At 38.7% G+C, this 27,993-nt stretch overlaps 1 long non-coding RNA gene and 1 pseudogene across 2 annotated transcripts in view; both read left to right on the forward strand.

The window, feature by feature from the left end:
* Window positions 1-24,688, forward strand: part of LOC123847887 (uncharacterized) — a 63,133-nt gene extending 38,445 nt beyond the window's left edge. The window contains exons 5-7 of the long non-coding RNA XR_006791629.3: window positions 18,530-18,571; window positions 22,476-22,575; window positions 24,272-24,688. This is a non-coding gene — a long non-coding RNA (uncharacterized LOC123847887). The remainder of the gene's footprint in view (window positions 1-18,529; window positions 18,572-22,475; window positions 22,576-24,271) is intronic.
* LOC123847884 (dynein light chain 1, cytoplasmic-like) lies at window positions 5,952-6,590 on the forward strand (annotated as a pseudogene). Its single transcript, XR_006791627.3, has one exon. The product of XR_006791627.3 is annotated as a dynein light chain 1, cytoplasmic-like (transcript).
* Window positions 24,689-27,993: the final 3,305 nt, after the last annotated feature.

The raw sequence follows: 27,993 nt of genomic DNA on the forward strand, positions 1-27,993 counted from the left end.
AACTACCCTATGGCCCAGTAATTGCACTACTGAGTATCTACCCCAAAAATACAAAAACACTAATCTAATGGGATGCAGGCACCCCTGTGTTTATTGCAGCATTATTTATAATAGCCAAATTATGGAAGTAACCCATATCCATTGATAGATGAATGAATAAAAAAAGATATGGTGTGTGTGTGTGTATCAGTCCCAAGAAAGAATGAGATCTTGCCATTTGCAACAACATGGGTGGAGCTAGAGAATATAATGCTAAGTGAAATAAGTCAGTCAGAGAAAGATAAATACTATATGATTTCACTCATATGTGGAATTTAAGAAACAAATGAGCAAAGTGGTAAAAAAAATAAATAAGGGGGGGCGGGAAGAGGCAAACTGAGGAACAGACTCTTAACTACGAGAACAAACTGATGGTCACTTGAGCAGAGCTGGGTGAGGGTATGGGTAAAATAGGTGATGGGGATTAAGAGAGTACACTTATGATGAGCACTGTGTGATGTACAGAATTAGTGAATCACTACATTGTACACCTGAGTCTAACATAACACTGTATTTTAAGAATACTAGAATTAAAATTAAAAACTTAATAAAAATATGCCAAAAAAGAACAAACAAAACAAAAACCAGATTCATAGATACAGAGAACAGATTGATGGTTGCCAGAAAGCGGGGGGAGGGAGTTGGAAGTTGGGCTAAATGAGTGAAGGGTATCAAGAGGTACAAACTTCTAACTATAAAATAAATAAGTCATAGGGATATGATAGACAGTATGAGGAATATAGACATAATACTGTATTAATGTTGTATGGTGAGAGATGTATTAGCCTTGTACGGTGATCATTTCATAGCTTATATAAATGTCAAATCACTATGTTGTACACCTGAAATCAATATAATATGTCAATTATACTTCAATTTAAAAAAGAATTTATTGTGGTGCCTGGGTGGCTCAGTCAGTTAAGCCTCTAACTTTTGACTTCAGGTCAGGTCATGATTTCAGGGTTGTGAGATTGAGCCCCATGTAGGGCTTGATTCTCTCTCTAAAAATAAATAAATAAATAATAATAAAAAAATAATTTGGCAAAGATACTTTACATAAAATCCTTAACAAAGTATTAGCCAACTGAATCTAGCAATATCGAAAGGATAGTAAATATATCAGGGGCAAGAGGGATTTATTTCAAATATGCAAGGGCCATGAGAGATTAGAAAATTAATGTAATTAATCAAGTTTACATCATAAGAAAAAATCTTGATCAACATAGAAAATACATTTAATAAAATTCACAACCAATTCATGATAAAAACAAATTTGAAATAGAAAAGAAGATCCTTAATAACACTACAAAGTTCTTTAGTGGGCAACATAATCAATGGTAAAACATTAAAAACTTTTCACTGAGATCAGGAATGAGACAAGAATGCCCTCGATCACCACTTCTATTTAACATTATACTGGAGATCTCAGTACTATATGGCAAGAAAATGAAATAATAGGCATTAGAATTGGAAAAGAAGAAATTCATCTGTCACTATTTACAGATAACATGACGGAGTGCTTGAAAAATCCAAAAGAATGTACAGACACAATATTAGAATAAAAGAATTTAGCAAGGTTATAGCATATGTCAATACATAAAAAAAAAAACATTGTATTTCTATATGTCAGCTACAAAGAGAAGAGGAAACTATAAAATGAAACCACTAATGATAACATTTTTAAAAATCAAATACTTAGGGATAAATCCAGCAGAGGATGTGCAAGACATTTTTACTTAACACTGCAAAACACTATTGAGAAAAATTAAAGTAGCATAAATAAATGAAGGAATATACCATGTTTCTATAGCAGGAGATTCAGTATTACTTCTCCAAAAAGTACTCAATAGATTCAATGTAGTCCCAATCAAAATTCCAGATCTTTGTCCTAAAGAAATTGATGGATCAATTCTAAAATTTATTTAGAAATGCAAAGGACTAAAAAGAGACCTTCAACCTTGAAGAATTAACAGCTGGAATACTTATAGTACCAAGTATTAAGAATCAAACCTATTATAAAGCATGATGATTAAGACAATGTAGTATTAGATCCAAAACAGATAAGCCAAATGTGGGAAACAAATAGACCCACACATATATGGTAATCTAATTTATGACAAAGATTATATTTCAGTGCAAGGGAGGAAAGTTTGGTTTTTTTCAATAAATGGTGCTAAATAATTTTTTTTAAAGGTTTCATTTATTTATTTGACAGAGAGAGACACAGCGAGAGAGGGAACACCAGAGGGGGAGAGGGAGAGGGAGAAGCAGGCCTCTCGCGGAGCAGGGAGCCCCATGTGGGGCTTGATCCCAGGACCCTGGGATCATGACCTGAGACGAAGGCAGATGCTTAACGAATGAGCCACCCAGACGCCCCAGTGCTGAATAATTTGATATCCATATGGAAAATTTATCTTGACCCTTACCTCACACCAAACATAAAAGTCAATTCTAGATAATTTGTAGATCTAAATGTAACCGGTAAAACAACAAAGCACTCAGAGGAAAAAAAATTGTGATTTTGGAGTAGGCCAATATTTCTTTTAAAGGACACATAAAATATTTACCGTAAAAATGATACAGTGCACTATATTAAAATTGAGAAATTATTCCTAAAAAGTCACAATTTAGAGATTGAAAAGGCAATGGATAGAGTGAGTGCAGATATTTTCAGTACATATGTCTGACAAAGAATTCATATTCGTAACATATGAAGAACTCCTCCAAATCAATAAGAAAAGCCAGTTAACCAATAACAAATGGAAAGTTCACAAAAGAAGATATTCAAATGTCCAATAAACATATAAAAATCTGCTCAACTTCATTTGTTTTCAAGGAAGTGCAAATTGAAACCATAATAAAAGTCAACTACACATCTTCAAGAATGGTTTACAAAAAAATAATGGATAATAAAAAGTGCTGAAAGATACTTGAAAGCAACTCCAACTCTCATTTACATGCTGTTGTTAGTGTAAATTAGTACAAAACTTTGGTAAACTATTTGGAAGTATATAGAAAAAGTAAATAGATACATTATATCTAGTTCACTTTTAGGTACATATGTAATAGCAAAGTACACAAATGTTCATAAAAAGTTACCAACAGAAATGTGGATCTCAGCACGACTGTGTGACAGATTTCAACTGGAAACTAACCAAATGCCCGAAATATAAATGGGCATTTATGGGTAGCTAAGGTGTATGTATGCACACAACAGAATACATACAACAACTATACACAACATGGATTAATTTTATAATCATAATTTCCAGTGAAAAAAAGCCAGCCAATAAAGAATATAGTCTCTGTTCCATTTATATAAAGCAAACACAGACAAAATTAAATATAATGGTGGACATCACAAAAGTATATGCTCTTCGGGGCAGGATAGTGACCAGAAGAGAGAACAAGGCAAGCTTCTGTGTGCCAGCAATATTCTGTTTCTTGACTGGGTAATGATTATCTGGGACTTTTCAGTTTGTGAAAATTTATGAAGCTGCACATTTATGATATGTGGACTTTTGTACATGTAGGTTATACTTTAATAAGGTTAAAAAAAAACCAACCCTAAAGTTCACTCTGGCTGTTCATGAAGAGTTATTTGAGAAGAGCAAGAGGACCATTGGGAAGATAGGTTAGGAGGCCGTAGTTCTGGCAAGGGATGATGGTAGGCCAGTTGGAAAAAATTATAGAAAGTTTTCTAATTGTCGTAGCAGGGAGCATGAAATTGAGTTAGCTAAAGAAATATAGTAAACAGTTTTGAGAGCCAACAATTCTGCATTTAGGATGGTATCCACGCATCTTATATGATTTTCTCTAGCTGTATTTAGCTACCCAGCTACCAGCAACAAAAATATGTAGTTGGTCTTGTACATATTGGGGATGGAAAGACCAGTGTGAATAAAGGACTAAGTATCAGGGGACTTTAGAGTATTGGCAAGAAAGTACTCATAGTTGTCAATAAAGATTTGATTCCCTGGAAATGATAGGTGTTAGAGTTCCACCAGCAACTCTGTTAGTTGTTCACCCTCTCCAACCTGGAGGTTTGCCACCAGATGCATGGGTGATCAGTAATTTAAAATATATATATATATATATATTCTAAATGGCCCCAACATTGGAATTATCCTAGATTCTGCTTTTTCTCTCACATCCCATTTTTAATCCATTATCGTGGGTTGATATCTTGAAATTCCCCTTACTGGCTATTCTTAAAGTAAAAATATGATTGCAAAATAACTGTGTCTTAAAACCTAGGATTTTAACAATAGATAATATTACCTCTTCTCTAAAAGCTGAGTTTATGACTTTCATTTTCTGGGCTCAATGTGTGGTGAGGTTATGTTTTAGAACATAAAGAAAACAGAGTATAGCTCTCAAGCATTGCAATAAAGGAGGTTTACACTGGATGTCTTCTTTGGGCTTTTAAAACTAATGAAATAGAGATAATTCAAGATATAATATCCACGGAAACACTTCATTCAGATACCACATGATAGAGAGAGAATATCTCTCTCATATGCAAAATAACCTAGAGGGCATGCATTTCCATATCCCTGTCCTTATACAAAAGCTATCCTTCTGAATTTCAGTTATGTTGAAAATGTCCATTAAATCAAATAACTTAGTTCGTGCACTTACTAAGCTCAAAGCACTTTGGCAGATATTTGGGAAAACATAATAATCAATTGTATATGGTCTCAAGTTTCAAGAATCCTGTGTGTCTAAATTGCATCTATCTATTATAAATGCAATCAAGGCTGGAGGTTTTCAAAAATATGTTCTACCATGATTCTAGGATAAACACTATGAAGTTCACTGTAAACTGTGCAGAATGGGTGGGAAGAGACGAAGGTCCACTACAGGATAAAATGGTGAATGGATAGCTGCTGATTCCCACCCCCAAACATGATCCTACAGATAGGACCACAGAAGCAAGGGAATATTTGATTGATCCCAGACCCTAATATTTAAGCTGCAAGAAACCGCTAAGCATCTAGATAGCGACTCTGTCCTGATGTAAGTTCAGGAAGTAATGGTCTGGGTAGAAAGGAATGGGTGCCAAATAGAGCCCCTTGGCAGCTCTTTGGATTGTGCCCTGGTTGGATCATTTATTGTTCCAGCAATATTGGGAGGCAGAAGAGCATCAGGCACAGTTTGGTGTTGACTGGTGTCACCAAGGTGACATCAAGGACATGCTGGCTAATGAGCAGATTATAAGACTTTTATATTGTGTTAATTGGCTGAACACCATGGATTCTTCTTCGTCTACCACATCTAGATAAATAAACCCAGGGTAGTTCTTCTAAAAGAGCAGTGCCTAAAATGGAGGTATTGAGAGATTCTTTAAAAGACAAGATGGGTTGGTGGGAGGGAAAGTGTGATGGAGAAGTGATAGAACTCTACTGAGGATCAGCAACTCTCTGCCCTCCAGCAAATGCCACCCCAATCTTTAAATAGGCAGAAAGGGTAGAAGCTAGGAGTTGCATTTTCACCTCACCCCGTTTCCTCCTGACCAGTTCCAACAACACATCATGAGCTTCTTCCAAGGGAATATTAGTTCAAGGGACTAATTATCTAAACATCTGAGAAACATAAGTACCATAAAAGAAAGACCCCCAAACCAAACTAATAAATGATTTAAAAGTACATAAAAAAGAAATAACACATCCCTACATTCTGGCCTCCTGTCCTCTCACTGGGGAGCTCCTGGACACCCTGACACAGGGATGACACCCAGAACCCTGTTCTAGTACCCTGGCTGATATTTGTCCCGATTCTTTGGGGTCCATATAAGTGGACATTTACATGAAAAGCAGACATACACAAAAATAAGATGTGGTAGCTATTTTAACAGTCCTAAGGCAGACTATGTAAAAGAACATAGAAGAAAGTTATGCACAGATAGAAGTGATATTCCATCAAGGAATGGAGTGTCACCAGCCCCTCCCCCAGGAGACCATTGCAGTTGGCCGTCCCCTGCTCCTCGGTAACCATGTGCGACCGAAAGGCCGTGATCAAAAACGTCGATATGTCAGAGGAGATGCAACAGGACTCGGTGGAGTGTGCGACTCAGGCGTTGGAGAAATATAACATAGAGAAGGACATTGCGGCCCATATTAAAAAGGAGTTTGATAAGAAGTACAACCCCACCTGTACTGCATCGTGGGGAGGAACTTCGGTAGTTATGTGACCCATGAAACCAAACACTCCGTCTGCTTCTACCTGGGCCAAGTGGCCATTCTTCTGTTCAAATCTGGTTAAAAGCATGGACTGTGTCAAACACCCAGTGATCCATCCAAAACCGAGGACTGCAGCCTAAATTCCAAATACCAAAGACTGAAATCTTCAGCCTTGCCTAGGGGAACACCTCGATCTTTGAACCTTTATTGTGTTGTTTTGTACAGGGCATTCTCTGTACAAATTTGTTGTGGTTATAAAACAATCAGCAAAACAGCTTACATTTGTATTTATTTTCTATTCCATACCTCTACCCCATGTTTTTTCTCCTCAAAATCCATTCCTTTCAAAATAAATCTGTTGGAGAAGTGGAAAAAAAAAAAGATCATAAACGTTTCTGCCAGGGAAACAGTCTTATAAAACACCGGAGAGAATTCCAGAGGGAAATAAACAAATCAAACTGTATTTTGAGATTTTTAACTTCTGTTTTGCAGAAATTGATAATTTTTTTTTAGTTGTTTACCTTTCCGGTGTTCCTGTTCAAATACAGACAAATATGAAGATATGCACACAAATTCTTACTTTCCTCAGAGTCTTACATGAAAGTCATATACTACACAGTTCCCATAAATTTTCACTCAGCAATATAGAGCTATTAGTATAGGACTATCAGTATATAGATCTTGTTCCTTTAAAAAAAAAAAAAGATTTCATTCATTCATTTGAGGAAGAGTGAGTGAGAAAGAAAGCACAAGCCGGGGGGAGAGGCAGAGGGAGAAGCAGACTCCCCACTGAGCAGGGAGCATGACACGGGGCCCGATCCCAGGACCCCAGGATCACAACCTGACCCCAAGGCAGACATCTAACTGACTGAGCCACCCAGGCACCCTAGATCTCTTTCAAAATTTTTTTCAAATGTTTGCTCCATTGGGGGACAGGGTAAGATGATAGGAATAAGAATAAAATTAGATTTTTTGTGTGTGTATTTTTGAAAACATTTTTGACTTTGCAGATACCCATTCAAAAGTAGGTATTTTTTTAATAATTTTTTTTAAGATTTTATTTATTTATTTGAGAGAGAGAGTGAGAGAGAGAAAGAGCACAAGAGGGGGGAGCGGGAGAGGGAGAAGCAGACTCCCTGCTGAGCAGGGAGCCCGATGCGGGACTCGATCCCGGGACTCCAGGATCATGACCTGAGCCGAAGGCAGTCGCTTAACCAACTGAGCCACCCAGGCGCCCAAGTAGGTATTTTTTTAAAAAAGATTTAATTTATTTGAGAAGAGAGCAAGTGTGCACAAGCAGAAGGAGGGGGAGGGGAGAGAGAGGAGAGAGAAGCAGGCTCCCTGCTGAGCAGGGAGCCTGATGCGGGGCTTGGCCCCAGGACCCTCAGATCATGACTCGAGCTGAAGTCAGACACTTAATCGACTGAGCCACCCAGGCACCCCACAACTATTTTTTTTAATTAAAAAATCTGAGGCTTTACAAATCAGCCACCTCAGATGCAATGGGAAGTAGCTTCTGGATTTCAATATTCTCTACTAAGCTAAGAGGGTTAGCTCAGCTTTGAGACCCAGGGTCTGGAGGACCTATTTGTGAGCAATAATGCAGCAAGTGGAGGCTAGTTCAACATTGTACATGCAAAAAGAGGTCTGAGACTTGAATCAGCTTTGAGGGTTAGGATAGAGAGAAGACCCATAGCTAGACCAGGTCTAGGGCAGGACCCAAAAATTACTTATCAAGGATTTGCTGAGAGTTTAGAGCCCATTTAATGTTAGGGCTTCAAAGACCAGAGAGGAGGGAAATAAGGCACATGTCTCAAAATTGTGAGAAATTGGTGCATCAGGCAATTTCTAACAGACCTATATACAAATTAGGAACAGGTGAAGATGTCCCAAAGCTGGCTTTACCAGAGCATTAATATGGTTCCATTAAGTACCGAGCCAATCCAGCTGGGTAAGTTTAATGGGTAAGTTTAAAAAGTACTTTCACATTCATTATGTCTTGTGAAGCTCAGGATAGCTTGTTCATTAGCCAGAACTCATATTTCTGTTATCACTTCTTAGATGAGAAAGCTGATAATCAAATGACATGGCACATTCATATTCACATAACCAGTTAGAGGCTGTGCAAAGAGTGAATACAATTCCTATTCCTGCTCACTGCCTCCCAGTCATTAATCGATCCATTTATCACTAATTCTGAGTACTAAATATGCCAGGCACTCACCAAGAAGCGGTTTTTCCCCTGGAGCATCTCACCACGTTCTTTCCGCTAATGCTGTAGCCAAATGGCATTTCCTTCTCCACGCCTTTAACTGTGCCACTGCCAAGAAGAAATAGGCAATAAAACCTTGAAATTCAACCCCAGGAGGTTTCAAGACCTCAATGGGAGGTCAGAAAGCCCTTTATTCAGGGTCTAATTATCTATTTCTGTGGTTTGAGAAGGTTCCCTCACCTACACCACCATGCTCTTTGTTTTTTATATAAGATTTTATTTATTTATTTGACAGAGAGAGTACACAAGCAGGGGGAGCAGCAGAGGGAGAGGGAGAAGCAGCCTCTCCACTGAGCAGGGAGCCCCACGCGGGGCTCAATCCCAGGATCCTGGGATTATGACCTGCGCTGAAGGCAGACACTTAACCGACTGAGCCACCCAGGCGCCCCACCACCATGCTTTTTTTTTTTTTTTATAAGATTTTATTTATTTATTTGACAGAGAGAGTACACAAGCAGGGGGAGCAGCAGAGGGAGAGGGAGAAGCAGCCTCTCCGCTGAGCAGGGAGCCCCACACGGGGCTCAATCCCAGGATCCTGGGATTATGACCTGCGCTGAAGGCAGACACTTAACCGACTGAGCCACCCAGGCGCCCCACCACCATGCTCTTTAGGACTCTTTCATTTTGTATTAGCAGCAGCATGGAGAGAATAGGGAAATAAAAATGAGAGAATTCCAGTCCATCAATTTTTTTTATTTGTGAGTAGGCCATGAATGAGATTGGTGAAGAGGCAGTTGGGATTGACAAAATGAGGTGCTTAGATTATTTGATGATATAAATTATTCAGCCTAACCCTCCCTTTCGTCCCCTCATTGGGATGGATTCTGAAGTTGGAAGCTTTTTTATAGGCACGTGACAATCTGCCTTGGATCTTGTGTTTTTATATGCTTTTCTGTTAAAATGGTAAAGATTTTCTCAAATATATGAATTGTTTCCATGTGAAAATTATTTTTCTTTTTTTCTTTAATTTATTTATCTGAGAGAGAGAATGGGAGACAGAGAGCATGAGAGGGGGAGGATCAGCGGGAGAAGCAGACTCCCCGCCGAGCAGGGAGCCTGATGCGGGACTCGATCCCGGGACTCCAGGATCATGACCTGAGCCGAAGGCAGTCGCTTAACCAACTGAGCCACCCAGGCGCCCTATTATTTGTTTTCTTTAAGTTAATGGAGAGCAGTGATATAGACAATCACTTCAAATAGACTTAATTTATAGATGTGCATATATTCAGGTAAAGTATCTTTGCCTTTTTCTCCCTTTCTTTTTCATACCATATTATTTCTATCATTATCACTCTAATCTGCCAGTAAATTCTAAAAAATACCAAGCTTAGAAAATGTCACTAGTCCTTTCATGATGGTCATAGATAGAAGTTTTGCAGATGTTTTTCCAAAATGTTTATTTCAGGATCAGATAAATTGATGTTTCATCTTCACCTCTAGTTGATGACAGCTGTCTGATTTTCATTTTTCATTCCAATAAAAGTAGGTTAATATTGACAGAGGCTTAACTAGTTAGTCCCTGTGACTACAGGACAATCTGGAATGAAATTTCATAGAATCCATTCCATATTTATTGGCTAAGTTTCACCTATCTGATCTTTCTTATAAATATCTACTACTTTCTGATTACTATACTCCACAAATTAACACAGTTTGAATTTTTATTTTTTATTAGTGACATGTTTGGTTTACTCAGATGGTTGGAGATTTTTTTTTTTTTGTAAGTAGGCTCCATGCCCAGTGAGGAGCCCAACACAGGGCTTGAACCCATGACCCTGAGATCAAAACCTGAGCTGAGGTCAAGAGTCAGATGCCCAGCCGTCTGAGCCACCCAGGTGCCCCGACTTATTTTCTAATTATGCAATTCCCCCATCCCCTCTTCTTTTACCTCCCTCTCTCACTCTCTTTGTTCTTTCTCCCTTTCTGTCCTCATTTCTCTGTTCTGTCTTCCCCAAACTTCCATGACCCTTTCTTTTGGATTATTTCTTCCTCTAATTATTTAATGTGTTTCTACTCTATGTCAGTCACAAAGCTTGGTTCCAGTAATACAAGCACAGTCCCTGTCCTTGAGGAGATAAAACCAAAACAGTGTTGCTGTGATAAGGCAACAAGGGGATATGTACAAGGTACTGCAGGAAAACCCAGAGAAAGAAAGGGGCAGTTCCTTGGGGAGGAGGGGCACGCAAAGTGTAAAATGGGAGGGTTGGGGAAGTTTTCAATTCTTAAGTTTTTAGGAGTCTATCAGAGAAAGGAAGAGGACATTTTAATCAGAGGAAAAAATAAACAGATGTACAAAGGTATGGAAATGCTTAGAGTATTGGTAAAATCACGAGTAGCTAGCATAACCTCATGCTAGACAGGAAGTGGCATCATTTGGGCAGGGGAAGCATTAAGTTTAGAGAAAGACTTTCAAGGGCCATTCATTCCCTGGTAGGTGCAGTGGATCTTGTAGGCAGCACAATGGTCAATGGTGATGAAGGCTTAACTAGCTAGTCCCCTTGACTATAGGACAATTTGGAATGAAATTTCATAGAATCAATCTTAAGGGTTTTCGAGATAGTAAATGGAGTGACTTACTCTACTTTAAAGTCATTTCTCATATAAGGGGATTAAAGACAATTGAAGGAAATTTATAAGCAAACCAAAACCCTCTTGTCTATGATATGTTCCCAGATAATTTATAAGCAAATAGCCTCAAACTGTGAGCCCAGGACCTTCTCCTTCACTGGACCTTGACCAAACTATTATGTTCAAAGGATGTGTGGTCTGCACACTCACTCACTTTACCAAGGACTTTCTCAAAACTCAAGTGCACTCACTTTAGCATACATCCTGAGTATATCCAATTTGTGTCGTCAAAATCTAAAATGGTGAGGGGAGAGGAGATCCACAAGAATATCAGAATAGAAGTGCTCCATCAGTGCATTCTCCCTTCACCCATAATGCCTAAGGGCAGCACATTGCTTCTTGAGAAAGATTTCAGTTATTTTGTTGTGATTGTGACCCATTTTCAAGTGGATGTGGGGGCAGCTCAAAATATTTGCCATTGAGTTTTAATCAATGCCATGAGAAAATTGCAGAAGATCTCATACAAAATTGCGGTCATCTTTTTTGACAGCTTTAATGGAAAAAGTGGAAAATTACAGAAAATTGTAAAAAAAAAATGAAGCTAAAATGGTTTACACTTACTGACAACCTTTATCTTAAACCTTGCTATTTTATCATTTATTTAATATAATCTATGATTTTAGCTACTGGCTTAACTTTCACTTTCAATTTTCTTCCTTGTGTTAAGACTGTCTGCCCCATGCATCTGGTATCCCAGCAGTGAGTATTTGCTCATTCCTGATTATCTGGCATCTGAGCAGTTAGGTATTCTGTTCTGCAGCTCTAAATGGTGATGAATGCTTCTTAAAGACTGCCATTTTATGCATATATTTCATGATTATTCTGTCTTAAATTGCAAACATTTCGAAATTTTTATTGCAGACATTCCAAGCTTCCTTTTTAAATACCACAGATGTTCAGTTCCCAATAATCAATAAGAGCTATTGACTTCAAAATTTAGATTAAAAAATATATTTTTAAACTTACAGAAAAGTTTGCACTATTATTTATCAGAGAGTCTTAAAAAATAATGCAAAAGTATCAGAGCTTTGATCTTTGTAATAAAACTCTATTCTCCTCTCCGGACTTAGAACTGTGATGGTTTAATCCACTTATTTGCCTCAATCAAATATGTGACCTCGCATTACCTCTTATTTTCTTATTCAATTATTTGTGTTGTAGGTTATCTCGTGAGTAAACTACAAACTACCAAAAAGTATGGAAGATATACTCTTCTTTTCTAGCTCCCCAAACCCTAAACCTCATGTACTACTCAGCATATTCGATGTTAAAAATTTTCTGGTGTCCATCGACAGATGAATGGATAAAGAAGATGTGGTATATATATACAATGGAATATTATGCAGCCATCAAAAGGAATGAGATCTTGCCATTTGCAATGACATGGATGGAACTGGAGGGTATTATGTTGAGTGAAATAAGTCAAAAAGAGAAAGACATGTATCATATGACCTCACTGATATGAGGAATTCTTAATCGCAGGAATCAAACTGAGTGTTGTTGGAGTGGGGGGTGGGGTGGGAGGGATGGGGTGACTGGGTGATAGACACTGGGGAGGGTATGTGCTCTGGTAAGCGCTGTGAATTATGCAAGACTGTTGAATCTCAGATCTGTACCTCTGAAACAAATAATGCAATATATGTTAAGAAAAAAAAAAAAAAGAAGAAGAGAGTAGCGGGAGGGGAAGAGTGAAGCGGGGGAAATCGGAGGGGTAGATGAACCATGAGAGACGGTGGACTCTGAAAAACAAAGGGGGTTCTAGAAGGGAGGGGGGTGGGAGGATGGGTTAGCCTGGTGGTGGGTATTGAGGAGGGTACGTTCTGCATGGAGCACTGGGTGTTGTGCACAAACAATGAATCATGGAACACTTCATCTAAAACTAATGATGTAATGTATGGGGATTAACATAAGAATAAAAAATATATATATATATAAAAAAAAATTTCTGGGGCACCTGGGTGGCTCAGTCAGTTAAGCATCTGACTTCAGCTTAGGTCATGATCTTGGGATCCTGGGATCAGCCTGCATGGGGGCTTTTTGCTCAGCAGGGAGTCTGCTTGTCCCTTTGCCCCTCCTCCCACTCATACTCTCTATCAAATAAATAAATCTCCAAAAAAAAAAAAAATGTTTCCATCACCATTATTTATTTTGATAAGAAATTTGCTTCCACACTTAATATACAATCCAGGAAAGTATATTTGCTTATAGACTTACCAGTTTATTTCCTTTTTTCTCTTGTAGTTCATTTGCTATAAGACTTTTCACCTTTGTATAATAGAGGAGGAGCCAAATTGTTCCCCCAAATAATAGGAAAGTAGATGGGGAGATAAATTATATTTTCCAGTACAAAAATGGTGATGATCTGCCCCAGTGAGGTAACTGAAACATGTATCTTAATTAATCTCTGTCAGGCGATGTAGGAAAATAGGTAGAAACATAGGCAAGTGAGAGAAGACTTGAATGATATTAAAAAACTGAACTGAGGAGCCTAGAAAGAGAGAAACCATTCATTCTGGCAAGAAATTTGAGAAAGTTCTAGGTTGACCCCTAAAAGAAAGGAGTTAAGTTTAGAAACAAATTAGAGGAAATTATAAGTGAGCTTTGATTATTTAGAGACGATGAAAGTGTTCTTTCTAAAGGAACTGGCCATAGTAAAACAAAAACAAAAACAAAAACCTCCTTAACCCCTAAAGAAAAAAAAAAAAACTGGACGGTGTAAATTATACATAAAATCTTATAAATCAGTCAAGGATACTAGAGAAATAAGAAAACCATACAGATAAAATAGAAATATATATTTCAGTATATATATGTATATATACATACACACACACACACACACTGAAAAGGAGCTGATGACTCATAAAAAAATTAAATAATGGCAAGATTTTTCAATTATAAGAGTTAAGGAAACATGTTTTCCAACTTATAGAGGGAGGAAAGTGATTCCATAACATTTAAACTAGTCAGGTAAATTTTAATTCTTTCAGTAGGCACTTTAAGAAAAAGATAGTATTCTCAAACCTCATAAAATTTGCAGAATGTGGGCTGTTACTCTGAATCTGACTTCCAAGTACAATATTAGCATAACTAAAGGGAGGAAAAATTAAGTTTTCAAGAATGAAATAGAGTTTAGGGAAAAAATAGGCTTCCCAGATTTAAGAAATTGTCAGCCAAGATATCCAGTTTTTTTTTTTTAATTTTATTTATGTTGTGTTAATCACCAAACATTACATCATTAGTTTTTGATGTAGTGTTCCATGATTGTTCGCATATAACACCCAGTGCTCCATGCAGAACATGCCCTCTTTAATACCCATCACCAGGCCAACCTATCCCCCCACCCCCCCTCCCCTCTAGAACCCTCAGTTTGTTTCTCAGAGTCCATAGTCTCTCATGGTTTGTCTCCCCCAATTACATACTCCTACAAATTGATACTATGTTAAAAATTGAATTCCAGAACTAATTCACACCCATGTTTTCTATTCAATTGCTAAGCATGTATCTGGTCCTTCCCATGTATTAACCAATGCACTAAGTAGACAAAGAAATTTATAAATTGTCAAGACTGCCTACAAATCAAATATTGGACCCCACCATTATTTTTTGCATGTGGGGCAACAGCCAATACTGTTACTAATTGACTTAGATATCCAAAGAGTGTGGAGAGATGATGCATGCCTTAAAAAGATTTCATTGAACCTGTGAAGTTTGATATTGTTCCCAAGTAATGGGAAAGTATTGTTTATATTATCCTTAGAGGGGCTCATATAGAACCTGTTTCGCCCTAGGCTGTCAGAAGTGAGGGTGGGAGGGTTGGCTGATACTGATCCTCCTTAGCACAGACACAAACATGACTGAGCCTTTGATAACAGCAATGGCTCCCAAGGGACTGTTTGGCCAAAAGAAATCTCTGGTTGTCATTGCAGGATGGTGGTTGTAAGTGGGGTGCCTATCACACTTAACATTTTTTCTTCCATCAAACTCATACCGCATACTCATAGATCAAATTCAAATCCATTTCTTCCTTTTTGTTGTTTATACTGACTTATACCCTCTTTTATCAGTTTAATTTTCTGCCATACTATCATGAATCCAAAGCTAACATTCCCTTCAATGGTCAATTTGCTTCATTTCAGAGCAAAAGTTTCCCTATCCAGTGTCAGTGATGGATCAATCTATCTACACACTTTCTTTTTTCCCATTAAAAAGCCATGTCCACATATTTTTTTTACTTTTGTCCAAATCTTGTAATAGGAGGCTACATTTCTTGATAACCAGAGATGTTAGGAGTTTTTTCATCAAATGTAGGGGTTGGGAATAAAACAACCAGGGTGATATGTGGAAGATTATTGGAGTCTTAATGAATAACTCGCTAACTCTGTTCTGCACCCATCTTCAATATATATGGAAACGAGGTGGAAAGGAAATGATTTTCCTTATTCTGATCTCTGGGAAGGTTTTCCAAAATTTATTACTCTGTTCCCTCATAATTTGGAATCATTCTAACATTTTTAAGATGTATTTCTCATAACGTAACTTAAGAGTTCTCCTTGTCGGGCGCCTGGGTGGCTCAGTTGGTTAAGCGACTGCCTTCGGCTCAGGTCATGATCCTGGGGTCCCTGGATCGAGTCCCGCATTGGGCTCCCTGCTCAGCGGGGGGTCTGCTTCTCCCTCTGACCCTCCCCCCTCTCATGTGCTCTCTCTCATTCTCTCTCTCTCAAATAAATAAATAAAAAATCTTAAAAAAAAAAGAGTTCTCCTTGTCAAAAGTGCAATTTTGGACATTATGAATGCTATTGTAAAAAAAAAAAGATAAAAAAGATAAAAGACTCAATCTCAGGAAACAAACTGAGGGTTGCTGGAGTGGTGGGGGGTGGGAGGGATGGGGTGGCTGGGTGATAAACATTGGGGAGGGTATGTGTTATGGTGAGTGCTGTGAATTGTGTAAGACTGATGAATCACAGACCTGTACCCTGAAACAAATACATATGTTAACAAAAAATTTTTTTTAAATAAAATGTATTACAATAAAAAAAAAAAATCAGTAAATGCCTAAGTGTCCTGGACACAAGGGTTGCAAACAGAAAAATGTTGAAAGTAATCTCAGCAAGAACAAGGGTGGAACTGAGCAAATTAATTGATGAAAGCTTAGTATAAAAGATATAATTCTGAAATTATATGTATGCTTAAGAATATTTCAATGTGTGGGAAGAGTATTTTAATGGTGCTTCTTTTTATAATTGGATACATTTACATTCAGTTCTGCACTGGAATGAAATGAGAAGCCCTGTAATTTTGTAGCATCTAAAGTTCACAAAACATTCAAAAGTACCGTAAATAGAACCCTGTTATTTTTGTCTCACAAAAATGTTTATAGAGGGCGCCTGGGTGGCTCAGTTGGTTAAGCGACTGCCTTCGGCTCAGGTCATGATCCTGGAGTCCCTGGATCGAGTCCCGCATCGGGCTCCTTGCTCGGCAGGGAGCCTGCTTCTCCCTCTGACCCTCTCCCCTCTCATGTGCTCTCTCTCATTCTCTCTGTCTCAAATAAATAAATAAAATCTTAAAAAAAAAATGTTTATAGAAGACGGGTACTCTGAAGTGAGGCAAAAAATACAGTGCCTTTGAAAATATTTTAGCTGAAATATTTATATGTTTTAATACAAAAAAATTTAGAAAAAAAAACAAAAAAAATTAGAATTGAAAATATTTTCTATCTAGCAAAATTTGCCCCTGCAGAGAGAATAATTTCTTAATTTGAAACAGGATCTATAGAGAAAGTCCATGGAAAGTTGGCAACAATTTCAAAGTTTTTAGCTATAAACTGCCTCTTGGAAGAAAACTGATGACAGTATTATGTAAAATAATTCTTGTCATCTTCTGTGGAGAGATGCTCTACTGAGTAAGGGTTTGGTACGGCAGCTATCTGAAGTCACCACGTCTGGCTACTCCTGTTCTTCTGTACCTTCTGTTAAACAGAAGTGGGGCATCTCTCCCTAAAAGCTATGGGTCCCACCTTTGTTCCAGGGAGCAGAGAGCTGAGCCTCTTCGTTAGTGTTCTCAGGTCCATTCTACCCAGCAGAGTCAGCAAAATCCTCAAGTCATCCATCCCGCAGAAGCTACATTACACAGCTTATTTTCCTGCAGCTTTGTGAGCACCTGGAAGGCAGCGTAAGGGGGAACCACACCTAAGGTGGAGTCTGAAGACTCCCGTGTTCACATCATCACGTGTGTAATGGTACATAACCTATGCTTCGTACTGGGTCTTTATTTTTTACTCTAATTCTGGAACTAAAAAAAATGTCCTTTCTTGGCCCACATTTATTCTAAGTTTTGATTTTTTTTAAATCTCTTGTTAAATTTTCTGTCAACAAAGGTTAATTTTGTGTTGTTTTCCTAAGAATGACCCTAAAGCAATGACAGAGGTCTTTTACAAAGATATTATTCCTCCCTCTTCTTTTTCCACCAATTTTTGCCTGGAGAACACAAAGGGACTAGAAAGGGAAGAAGGAGAAAAAGGCTTTTTGATTGCTTTTGGTAGACAAAAGATGAGTTTCTCCATGGATTGCAGCTGGGTCGAAGAATTTTTCTGACTCATAGCAGATGAAAGATAGTAGGAGATCTTAGGAAATATTGATGTGGAAGTGGTCTGAGAGGCTGATTTATCTCGGGGGACCTGATTAAAATTCTATCCATTCATTTGAAGGAGCCATAAAAGAGATGATTGCTAGAAGCCTGGCCTATCAGTCCCAGCTGTCAGACCATCCTTGACGCCAAATCTCTGGGAGGAATATTCGTACCCATCTTCTCAGTATCCCAAGCCCCATGCTATGACAAATGGCTCTACCACAGTATTAAATATAACTTTTTCTCCTGTTGCTGTTTCAGCCCGTAGCTTACCATTTGATCTCCTTCCTTTCTTTACCAGCAACTTAGACTTTTACAGAGATGAAGTGAAGTTATACATGTATATGTGTATTTAACTTTTTACTTTGTAATATCAACTTGCAAGAATAGATACTTAGAGGTTTACAGAACTTCTTACCTAGAGGTGGAGGTATTGTAAGTAAGTGCTGGGTAAGAAAGGGGGTGGGGATGGGTGGGAGTAAAGTTCCAGAGAACATGAGGGTATTCTCTGTTTTGGACAAATGGTCTAGGAAAGAGGTCCTTGGAAGGGGATAAGTGGAAAGAACAGAATGCACTCATGCCAAAAATAAGAGGATAATGGCATTTTAACCCCAGGTTGGGATAGTTGGATAATGACAGGGAAGAATGGTTATTCTACTCAGAGAGGAATGTGGGCTGAGAGTGGGGCTATCTGTGGCCATCAAAATCATGTCCACAGCAGTAGGGGAGTGAAAACTTGAGAGAAATGCATACTGGAACTTCTTCTGTGTTTTGATCCTAGATAACTTCGAGTTGGCTTTAACGGAGTAATCACATCACTAAGGTGGGTATACCATAATTTAAAAAAATGGACACAAATAAGCTAATTTCTCAAATTTTGTAATATCTTTGCCTAATCTAGTAGCAACAGAGCATCACTTTCATTAGAAAATTGTTTATACTATAAATGAGAGCAAGGAAATGGGTCAAAACCAGTGAAGAAGAGAATAGATAGGAAGATAGAGATGGTTCAAAGACCCAGGCAAAAAGTGAAGACATAAGACACAGTAGCAACAACAAACGAGACTGCATCAGCCTCCCACCAGGACCTGTCCCCCTTAACTTGGAGTGCTGGCTACACAGCAATCCATCCACTCACTGTGTAGACACACATACAACCTGTCATGGACTGAGTCGGTGAAGCAGATATGCTTGCCTGATGCCAGTGGTCTCCTTGAAGCTTTAGAGCCTAGGCAAATTCTGCTATAGAGGTAGAAGGGGTGTAGAGGAATAGGGGATCTGAGGTGTGAAGTGGAGCTCAAGGTGCTTCCTTCACAGAGAGAAGAATTATAAGATCTACTATAGTTGAGCTCAGGATAAGTGCTGTATAGTATTGCACTTTTACTTTGTAGATGTTAAAAAAAAATTCTACTTTTTGAAGTAATGGTGTCAAAAGCTGGTAAACGTCATAAAAAGCAGTGTGGTATAATACAGAATAACTTGGAGTCAGTTTACCTGGGTTCCAGTTTTAGTTTTTCTACATTCTATATGACTTAAACCCTTTGTTTACTTAATTTTCTCTCTAAATTAGAGAGAACATGAGCTTTTACTAAATTACAAAATTGAAAGTCTCAGTTCAAATGTTTCCAAATATCCATTACTTGGTATTTGTCATGCAAACTTTAAAAATTACAGTAATTGTGATCTTTCTCAACTATTATAAGAAAAAAAAATCTCATCTCTGAAATAAACAAAAAAAACCACCTTTAGATTAGGAAGAGGAATAATCTCCCCCAAGGGTTGTATTGGGTTCCTCTTTCTTCTCCCTTCATTCCACTGTTTTTTTATTATTATTATCAATTGATATGCTGCTCAAATTTATGACATCGTTGATGTCCAAAGAACTGGTCCTCTTTTAAAAGTCTTTTATTTATTATTTATTTGGCACACATGTTTCATATTGACTCATCCACTGCTATCTGGATTTTGATGTTAGCTTCCCAATAATATGCAAAGTGTTTTTAAAATTTAGAATCAAAAAGGTACAGGATGATTTTTTTTTTTCTGGTAGCTTTGCATGTGAGATCATCCTGGATTTTCCGGTTTGGGCACCAAATCCAATAACAAATGATGGTATAAGAATGACACAAAGGGAGATGAGACACAGGAAGGAGCCAACAGGCTCTTGGTGGCAGAGAGTGGAGTGATGCACCTGCAAGTCATGGACCGCTGACACACCAAACGCTCCCTGAAGCCTGAATACCACATTAGCACAAACTTGGTGGCTTACCACAACACGGTTATCACTTTCCATTACTGTAGTCAGAAGTCTATCACGGGTCTCACTGCACTCATATCAAGGTGTTGGCAGGGCTGCTTGCCTTTTGCAAACTCTGCAGGAAAACCCATTTCCTTGCCTTTCCCAGCTTCCAGAGGCTGCCAGCATTCCTTGGTGGAGGGCTCCCTTCCCCCATCTTCAAAGCCAGCAATGGCAGACTGAGTTCCCAAGCTGCCTCCCTCTGACATCCTCTTCTACTTCAGTGACCCCTGTGATCTGTTGTGCTCACGTGGATAATCTCCCTTTTTTCAGCTGATTACCAATCTTCATTCCATCTGCAACCTTAATTCCCCTTTGCCATGTAATGTCATGTATTCACAGCTTTGGGGAATGAAGACATGGGCGTCTTTGACCATCTTTACTTCTGGCTAACATTCTAAAATTACTCCAAATTATTTTTAGGTTCTCAGTCACCCAAATAGGCATGAACGCTTCCTTTCCTACTCCCTAGTTTTGAAAGGTATTCTTCTTGTGTCCTTCCATAATAATCACTGGTGTCCTGATCCCTGCACATATCAGACTGCATTTAAGTCAGTTCTCTGTACTTTCCTACTACCTGGAAAATCCCCCCCTTCTAATTTTTATTTTTTTTATTTTTTTATGTTTTATTTATTTATTCATGAGAGGTCAGAGAGAGCAAGCGAGAGAGAGAGAGAGGCAGAGGCAGAGGGAGAAGCAGAGCCCGATGTGGGACTCAATCCCAGGACCTTGGGATCATGACCTGAGCCGAAGGCAGATGCTTAACCATCTGAGCCACCCAGGCACCCCCTAATTTTTAAATATTAAACTCCTTCAGAAAGCTTTTAATCTTCTTTAAGAAATAAGCAGTTCTAAATTCTTACTCTATAGGGGTGTGTGAGAGATGCTCCCTGCTTGTTAACCACCAAAGGCAGAAGTGTGGTCAGCATTGAAAGAGACCACATTTTAGGAACAGACTAAGGCCATTAATAGACTAAAGACTTCTGAGAAGACTTGAAAAAAAAAAAAAATGGTCTCTGGACATGAACAGGGGAAAAAAATGGTGCCAGCGCACCAGAGACATTCTTCACACGTACTGATTGGACAGAAGTACATAGATTAGTCCCTCTTCTGTACCCATTATTCTCAATGTTATCACTAAATTACCATTCCTCACACTTATTTTTAATACATTTTTAACCAGATTATTCATATAAGCAGAGATCTTGGAAGGAACACCGTAGGGATGTCCCTGACTAATTAGGTCAGTTTCCTCTTACCTCACATGAGCGATCATATTTGACAGCCTTTGTTTTACTTCATTTCTATAATATTTGCTGCTTATGCAGACTTTAATAAGCTATTCCTTTCAACTGTAGGCTTCCATCCCAAATCTAATGGAGGGAGGATGTGCTGTAGGGGGCAGCAACTGATCCTCTCTCATTCTAGTCAGCCAGTATCTCTTCCAGCAACATACTGGATTTTCCCTCTTTACCAGAGATTATAGGTTATATTCATTTTCATGGTGAAAATATAGATGGGTACGTCAGCTGGATTGCTGTGGCACAGAAAAGAGAGTGTAATTCTCACGCATCCGGGTTGTATCTTCTAAATACAGAATTAAAGAGCCAACAAGACAACATAAAGAAATGGAATCATCTAAAAGTACTCCTCACCTCAAAATCTCACTGTTTTATTTCAAATTTTCTATGAGTCTCTTCTGAGTGGTCAATTTAAAGTTCATGTTAGGGGCACCTGGGTGGTTCAGTTGCTAAGCATCCAACTCTTGGTTTCAGCTCAGTTCATGATCTCAGGGTTGCGAGATCAAGCCCCGCTTCTGGCTTCATGCTCAGCACAGAATCTGTTGGAGATTCTCTCTCCCTCTCCCTCTGCTGCTCCTGCTCATGCTCTTTCTCTCAAATAAATTAATAAATCTTTAAAAAAAGAACAAAGCTCATGTTAAGTGACAATATATGTATGGGTAAAGAAATGCTCACTAGCTGCTATAACAGATAAACCCCAAAATATTGCTGGCTTAACACAATAAATTTTACTTCTTGGGGCACCTATGTGGCTCTCAGTCGGTTAAGTGTCTGCCTTCAGCTCAGGTCATGATCCCGGGAGTCCAGGGATCGAGTCCCACATTGGGCTCCTTGCTCAGCAGGGAGTCTCCCTCTCCCTCTGCCCTTCTCCCTGCTCATGTTCTCTCTCTCAATGAAATCTTTAAAGAAAATTTCTCTGATATGTTGTTGGTTAGTAGCTCTACTTTCCTATCATCCAGTAGGACTCAAGCTGGCAGAGGTTGTGATTCCTACAATATGGCTTCTAAGGTTACCTTTAATGGTATCTTCCAGATTGATAATGGAGGAGGAAGAGGGAGGACACAGAGGGAGACTGTTGTGGACCAGGCCTGTAAATGGTGTATATCATTTCTTCTCATGTTCCTTTTTAGTGAGAACTTGGGAGTATGGCCATACTCTCTGCAACTGCATTCCCAGGAAGAAAACAGATAGGTTTGATAAATGCAAATGTTCTTTGCCACAATGGGAAAGGTAAGAGATTTTTAATTGATACTCACACTTCAGTTCTAAATAATGTATCATATAAAAGCTAACAGAGGTAGGGGTTGTAAGAAAGTAGGTCTGAAGATTTAAGTTTGGTAGGAAATTTGGAGAAGTGATATCTGCTTAGGAAGTTTCTATCCCCATCCTCCTGTGACAACTCTGATGGGAGACAACATAAAGGTACTGAGCAGCTACAACAGGAAGATGATGGCAACATGGACAAGGAAGAATGGAAATGGGCATTGGAAGGTTTCTGAGATCGTTCTGGCCTTACTTTGCTAGGTACTCCCCCTTCTACAGGGAAGATGTAAGGAATTCCATATGATTGCAATGTCCATATAATACAAATCAGTGCTGCCTTAAATGGACAGAGGAATCAGCTTTGACTTCCCACTGATAAGGACTGCCATGAGCACTTAGAATGAGCCAGACAATTTGCTAAATGCTCTCCTTGCATTAGTATTTTTAGCTTTCACAACAACCTTATGAGGTAGTTCTAATTAGATCACTTATACAAAAATGAAAATCAAAATTCAGAATGCAGGTTTATAAGATCACCCAGCAGAAAGCTGTGGAGCTAGGGCTAGTCCCATGGTAGCGTTACTGCAAAGCCTATTGCTTCATCTTCTGATGCTATTGGGAAGATCAAAGCTGTAAGACTTCAATATAATCAGTAATGTGGAAATACACCTCACTAGGAAAATAGGAGGCTGTTTCTCTTAAGATTATTTACCTTAAGAAAGAACCTTTAAAATGTACATAGGTTGGGGCACCTGGGTGGCTCAGTCAGTTAAGCGTCTGCCTTCAGGTCAGGTCATGATCCCGGGGTCCTGGGATCGAGTCCCGCATCGGACTCCTTGCTCAGCAGGGAGTCTGCTTCTGCCTCTGCCCTTCCCCCTGCTCATTCTCTCTCTGTCTCTCTTTAAAAAAAAAAAAAAAAAAAAAAAGTACATAGGTTGTATTTAGCACAAATCAAATGCAAGTAGTTTATTTCACAGGAAATAGACTTGAGTACAATAACGAAACAAGGAAAGTTTTAGAAAAATCCAATATATTGAAACATCTTCATAATAACAAAGAAAAACTATGTATACTTAAAATTTACCAAGAAAAATTTATCACTCTGGAATAAGTATTTTCTATCCTTGTTTACACAGATATTCTTAAACTACAATATTAAGTGATGAAACCTATTTGGATGTGGAGTGATGGTGTCCTTAAACGAGTATCTTGACTGTTTTACTATACCTTAGCTTACAAAGAGGGAATGATGGAAATTGGTACATAGTTTCATATGAGCTACTTTTTTTTTTTTTTAAGATTTTATTTATTTATTTGAGAGAGAGAATGAGATAGAGCATGAGAGGGGGGAGGGCCAGAGGGAGAAGCAGACTCCCCACTGAGCAGGGAGCCCAATGCAGGACTCGATCCCGGGACTCCAGCATCATGACCTGAGCCGAAGGCAGTTGCTTAACCAACTGAGCCACCCAGGCGCCCCATATGAGCTACTTTTGTAAAATTAATCTTTATTAACATATTTAACCATGTCTACTTCCCAGAGCAGGTTCAAAATAATTATTTTAATTTTAAAAATTGCTTGTTTTTGCTAAGAGGACACTGCTTCCTTTTTTAATGAAAACAATGGTGGTATAACTGTACAGTGTTTTTCTCTCTTTTGTTTTAGACTGAAGGCAATTCAGAAGCAGCAGATACAAGAACTTCATGCCCTTCCCATATTTGCCTAAAGGCAGGGCATAGATTTATGAAGGTGCCCCCACTGGCCCCCTACCAGGAAGACAGAAGTTAATCACCAAAGACAACTCAAGAGATGGCACCAGAGGAATCTACATGATCAACCTGACTAACCCTTACCTTCCATTAATTTCCCCATATGTTTACTTTTCTACAATTTGTCACCCTTAGGAACACAGAGTCCTTTTCTTTTGTCTTACCACTTCCTGCAAATGTATTGTTCCTTTGTTAAGATGCTAGGTAAGTCCAGGTTCTAACCGCCCCTTTGAGATAGTCATCACTGGGCACTCCTGTGTGTCTGGGCTGTGCATGCATTAATAAAACTTCTGTTTGTTTTTTCTCTTGTTAACTTGTCTTTTGTCTCTCATTTGCAGTGCCCCAGCCAGTGAACCTAAGATGGGTAGAGGAAAAAAATATTTGTTTTCCTCCCCTTCCATTCAAAGACATAAAATTCAGGACGAGGTCTTCTGAACAAAATTAATTTTGTGGAAGACTAGCATGGTAATGAACTTTATTACCAGATACATCAAATAAAGCACGACTAGATAATTCAGAGAAGGTTGTGAGTAAAGCCATTAGTCTAAAATATAAGATCTCGGAAAAATGAAACCTTATTTACTTTGTTACTTCACAGAAAAAAGTAAAATGCAGGAAAACCAGAAAGATATATGACAGGGAAATTGGAAATGAAATTAAGGGTGAGAAAAAGAAAGAACATAAATGTTTAATCCAGATTGTTAAAGCCAGTGGGAGCATCTACAAACTAGGGCTGCCAGATAAAATACAGAAAGCTCAGTTAAATTTGAAGTTTATGTAATCCACAAATTAGGATTTTAATGTATGTCCTAAATATTTCATGGGACATACTTATACTTCAAAAATATATTTGTTGTTTATTTGAAATTCAAACTCAACTGGCCACTCTGTATTATTACCTGTTAAACCCAGCAACTCCAGTAAGAGTAAATCAATAACTGTATTTCACTTTGATTATTACTATTAAATGCTTACTTGCCACTTTTATATTTTAGTACAGTGTTGCGGTTTAACCTTCGTTTGTGATAATTTATTTCTGACTTCACTTGGTATACAGACCTTTCCAGACGTTGTTGTTACAGGATTAACATTTTGTGTAAGCGTTTAGTTAAATACTTGAGCTTGGCAGCTTCGAGAAGAGAGCACATAGTTTTACAATGTGTTATGCACAGATAATGTGTTTTTAATTGTGAATGTATTTATTGAAGGCAAAGGAAGTATTAAATGTGCTCTCATGGGTCAGTAATTGCAAATTGAGGAAGGCTCTTCCTAATCCTCACTTCTCATACTATTTTATTTCTCCTGCTTTTCTCTCTCGTCTCTTCCTGACCCCTGGATCTATGCCTCTCCGGCTCTCCTTGGCCTTCTATCCGCCAACAGCTAAGTCAACAACTGGAAACTCTTAGGTAAATTTACTCCACTGTAACCACCCTGTTGACCTTTTTTTTGGCTGTTTCTCATTTATGTAAAGTGGCCTGTAGTCAAAGCAATTATGGTCTCTAAAAATGCAAAACACTCAACTACAAATACTACAAATACTTGTGCTTTTTTGCTTCTCAGTAGAGGGGCTGATTACACTGTCTGTTGGTATAAAGTGTGGCAATGTACACAGAGAAAAAGACATGATAAACCACTTTATGGTAGGATTGCTTTTGAACTGTGCCCAGACCACGTTACAACAGAATAAAGTTGGAGTAAAAGAGCTCTTTCCTAAAAGTTGTCTATATGGTTAAAAAGAAAACCACATGGGCACCTGGGTGGCTCAGGTCATGATCCTGGAGCCCCAGGATGGAGTCCCATATCTGGCTCCTTGCTCAGCGGGGAGTCTGCTTCCTCCCTCTGCACCCCCCCCCCCACTTGTGCGCACACACACTCTCTCAAATAAATAAATAAAATCTTAAAAAGAAAAGAAAACCACAGGCCCCAAATGGAGTCACTTAGGTTCAGGTCCCATCGCAGTAAACCAAGGCTTAATACCTAATCTAACTTCAGTTTCAAACCATCCCTCCGTTGGGGCACCTGGGTGGCTCAGTAGTTAAGTGTCTGCCTTCCACTCAGGTCATGATCCCAGGGTTCTGGGATCAGGTCCTGGGATCAAGTCCCGCATCGGGCTCCCTGCTCAGCGGGAGGCCTGCTTCTCCCTCTCCCACTCCCCCTGCTTGTGTTCCCTCTTTTGCTGTCTCTGTCAAATAAATAAATAAAATCTTAAAAAAACAAAACAAACAAAAACCATCCCTCCCACCCCCGCAGGAATACAACCTTGAAAGGGGCCAAACTGGAATTTACTGGTCAACACGAGGAGATAATCCACCCCCTTCTGTTTCTCTTAGGAGGGTAACCTTGCCTAAAACAATATGTTCTTTGCTAATAAATTCCTTTTTTTTCCCCCCCCAGCTCCCTTTCTGGCTTTAAAAACCTTTCCTTTTCTACAGCTCAGCAGAGCTCCCCTTACTTGCTAGATGGGATGCTGCCTGATTCATGAATCATTTAAAAAGCCAGTTAGAGGGTGCCTGGGTGGCTCAGTTGGTTAAGCGACTGCCTTCGACTCAGGTCATGATCCTGGAGTCCCGGGATCGAGTTCCGCATCAGGCTCCCTGCTCGGCAGAGAGTCTGCTTCTCCCTCTGACCCTCCCCCCTCTCATGCTCTCTGTCTCTCATTCTCTCTGTCTCAAATAAATAAATAAAATCTTTAAAAAAAAAAAAAAGCCAGTTAGATCTTCAGATTTTCTCAGTTGAATTTTGTTTTTTAAAGCCATTCCCTGTCTCTACCACCACAGTTTCCAATCTCTTCTCACTCTCCATCCTTTCTACTCCACTGCCACCATTTTTTAAAATTTTTATTTTTTAGAGAGACGGAGAGCACATGTGTGGAAGGGGAGGGGCAGAAGGAGAGGGAGAAGGAGTGAATCTTACGTGGGGCTCGATCTCACAACCCTGAGACCATGACCTGAGCCAAAATCAAGAGTCAGATGCTTAATCAACTGAGCCACCCAGGTGCCCCAACCACTGCCACCGTATTAACAAGAATTTACTGGATCCTAAAATCCAAAGGATGCTTTTCACTTTTTATTTTTGAACTCTCTACAACATTTAATGCTATCATTCCTTCTTTCTGCAATTACCTCCAAATATCATACCCTAACAATACCTTTTCCTTTAAAATTTATGAATTAAAATTGCAAACGAGGCTTAAATAATAATGAGATGAACACCTAGGAGACCACCACCTATCTCGGGAGTTAAAACATGACAAATACATCTAAAACTTTCTGTATATTTCCTGACTGCAATCCCATCTCTCTCATTCCCCCAATCCTGTATTTGTTCAACTTTGATCACATTTGTATGTATCCTTAAATAAATTTTACTTTTGATTTGCACTTATTGAAATTATATATATGGAACTAAACTATTTCTCTATAGCAACTTTGTTTTATTGCTATTATTTTTAAGTCAATACTATGTGACATTTATTCATATTGGTACATACAACTCTAAAAAATTTTTTATAGCATATTCACTGTTTAAATATACTACTGTTGACTGCCCCCAAAGACCACCCCCAAAATCTGTTGATCAAGTAAGGTTTATTGGACTTACTTCAGTAAAGGAGAACTC

This window comes from Mirounga angustirostris, unplaced genomic scaffold (genome assembly GCF_029215605.1).
Source record: "Mirounga angustirostris isolate CCGP_5_RB_7025 unplaced genomic scaffold, mMirAng1.0.hap1 SCAF_2, whole genome shotgun sequence".
Classification (NCBI taxonomy): domain Eukaryota; kingdom Metazoa; phylum Chordata; class Mammalia; order Carnivora; family Phocidae; genus Mirounga; species Mirounga angustirostris.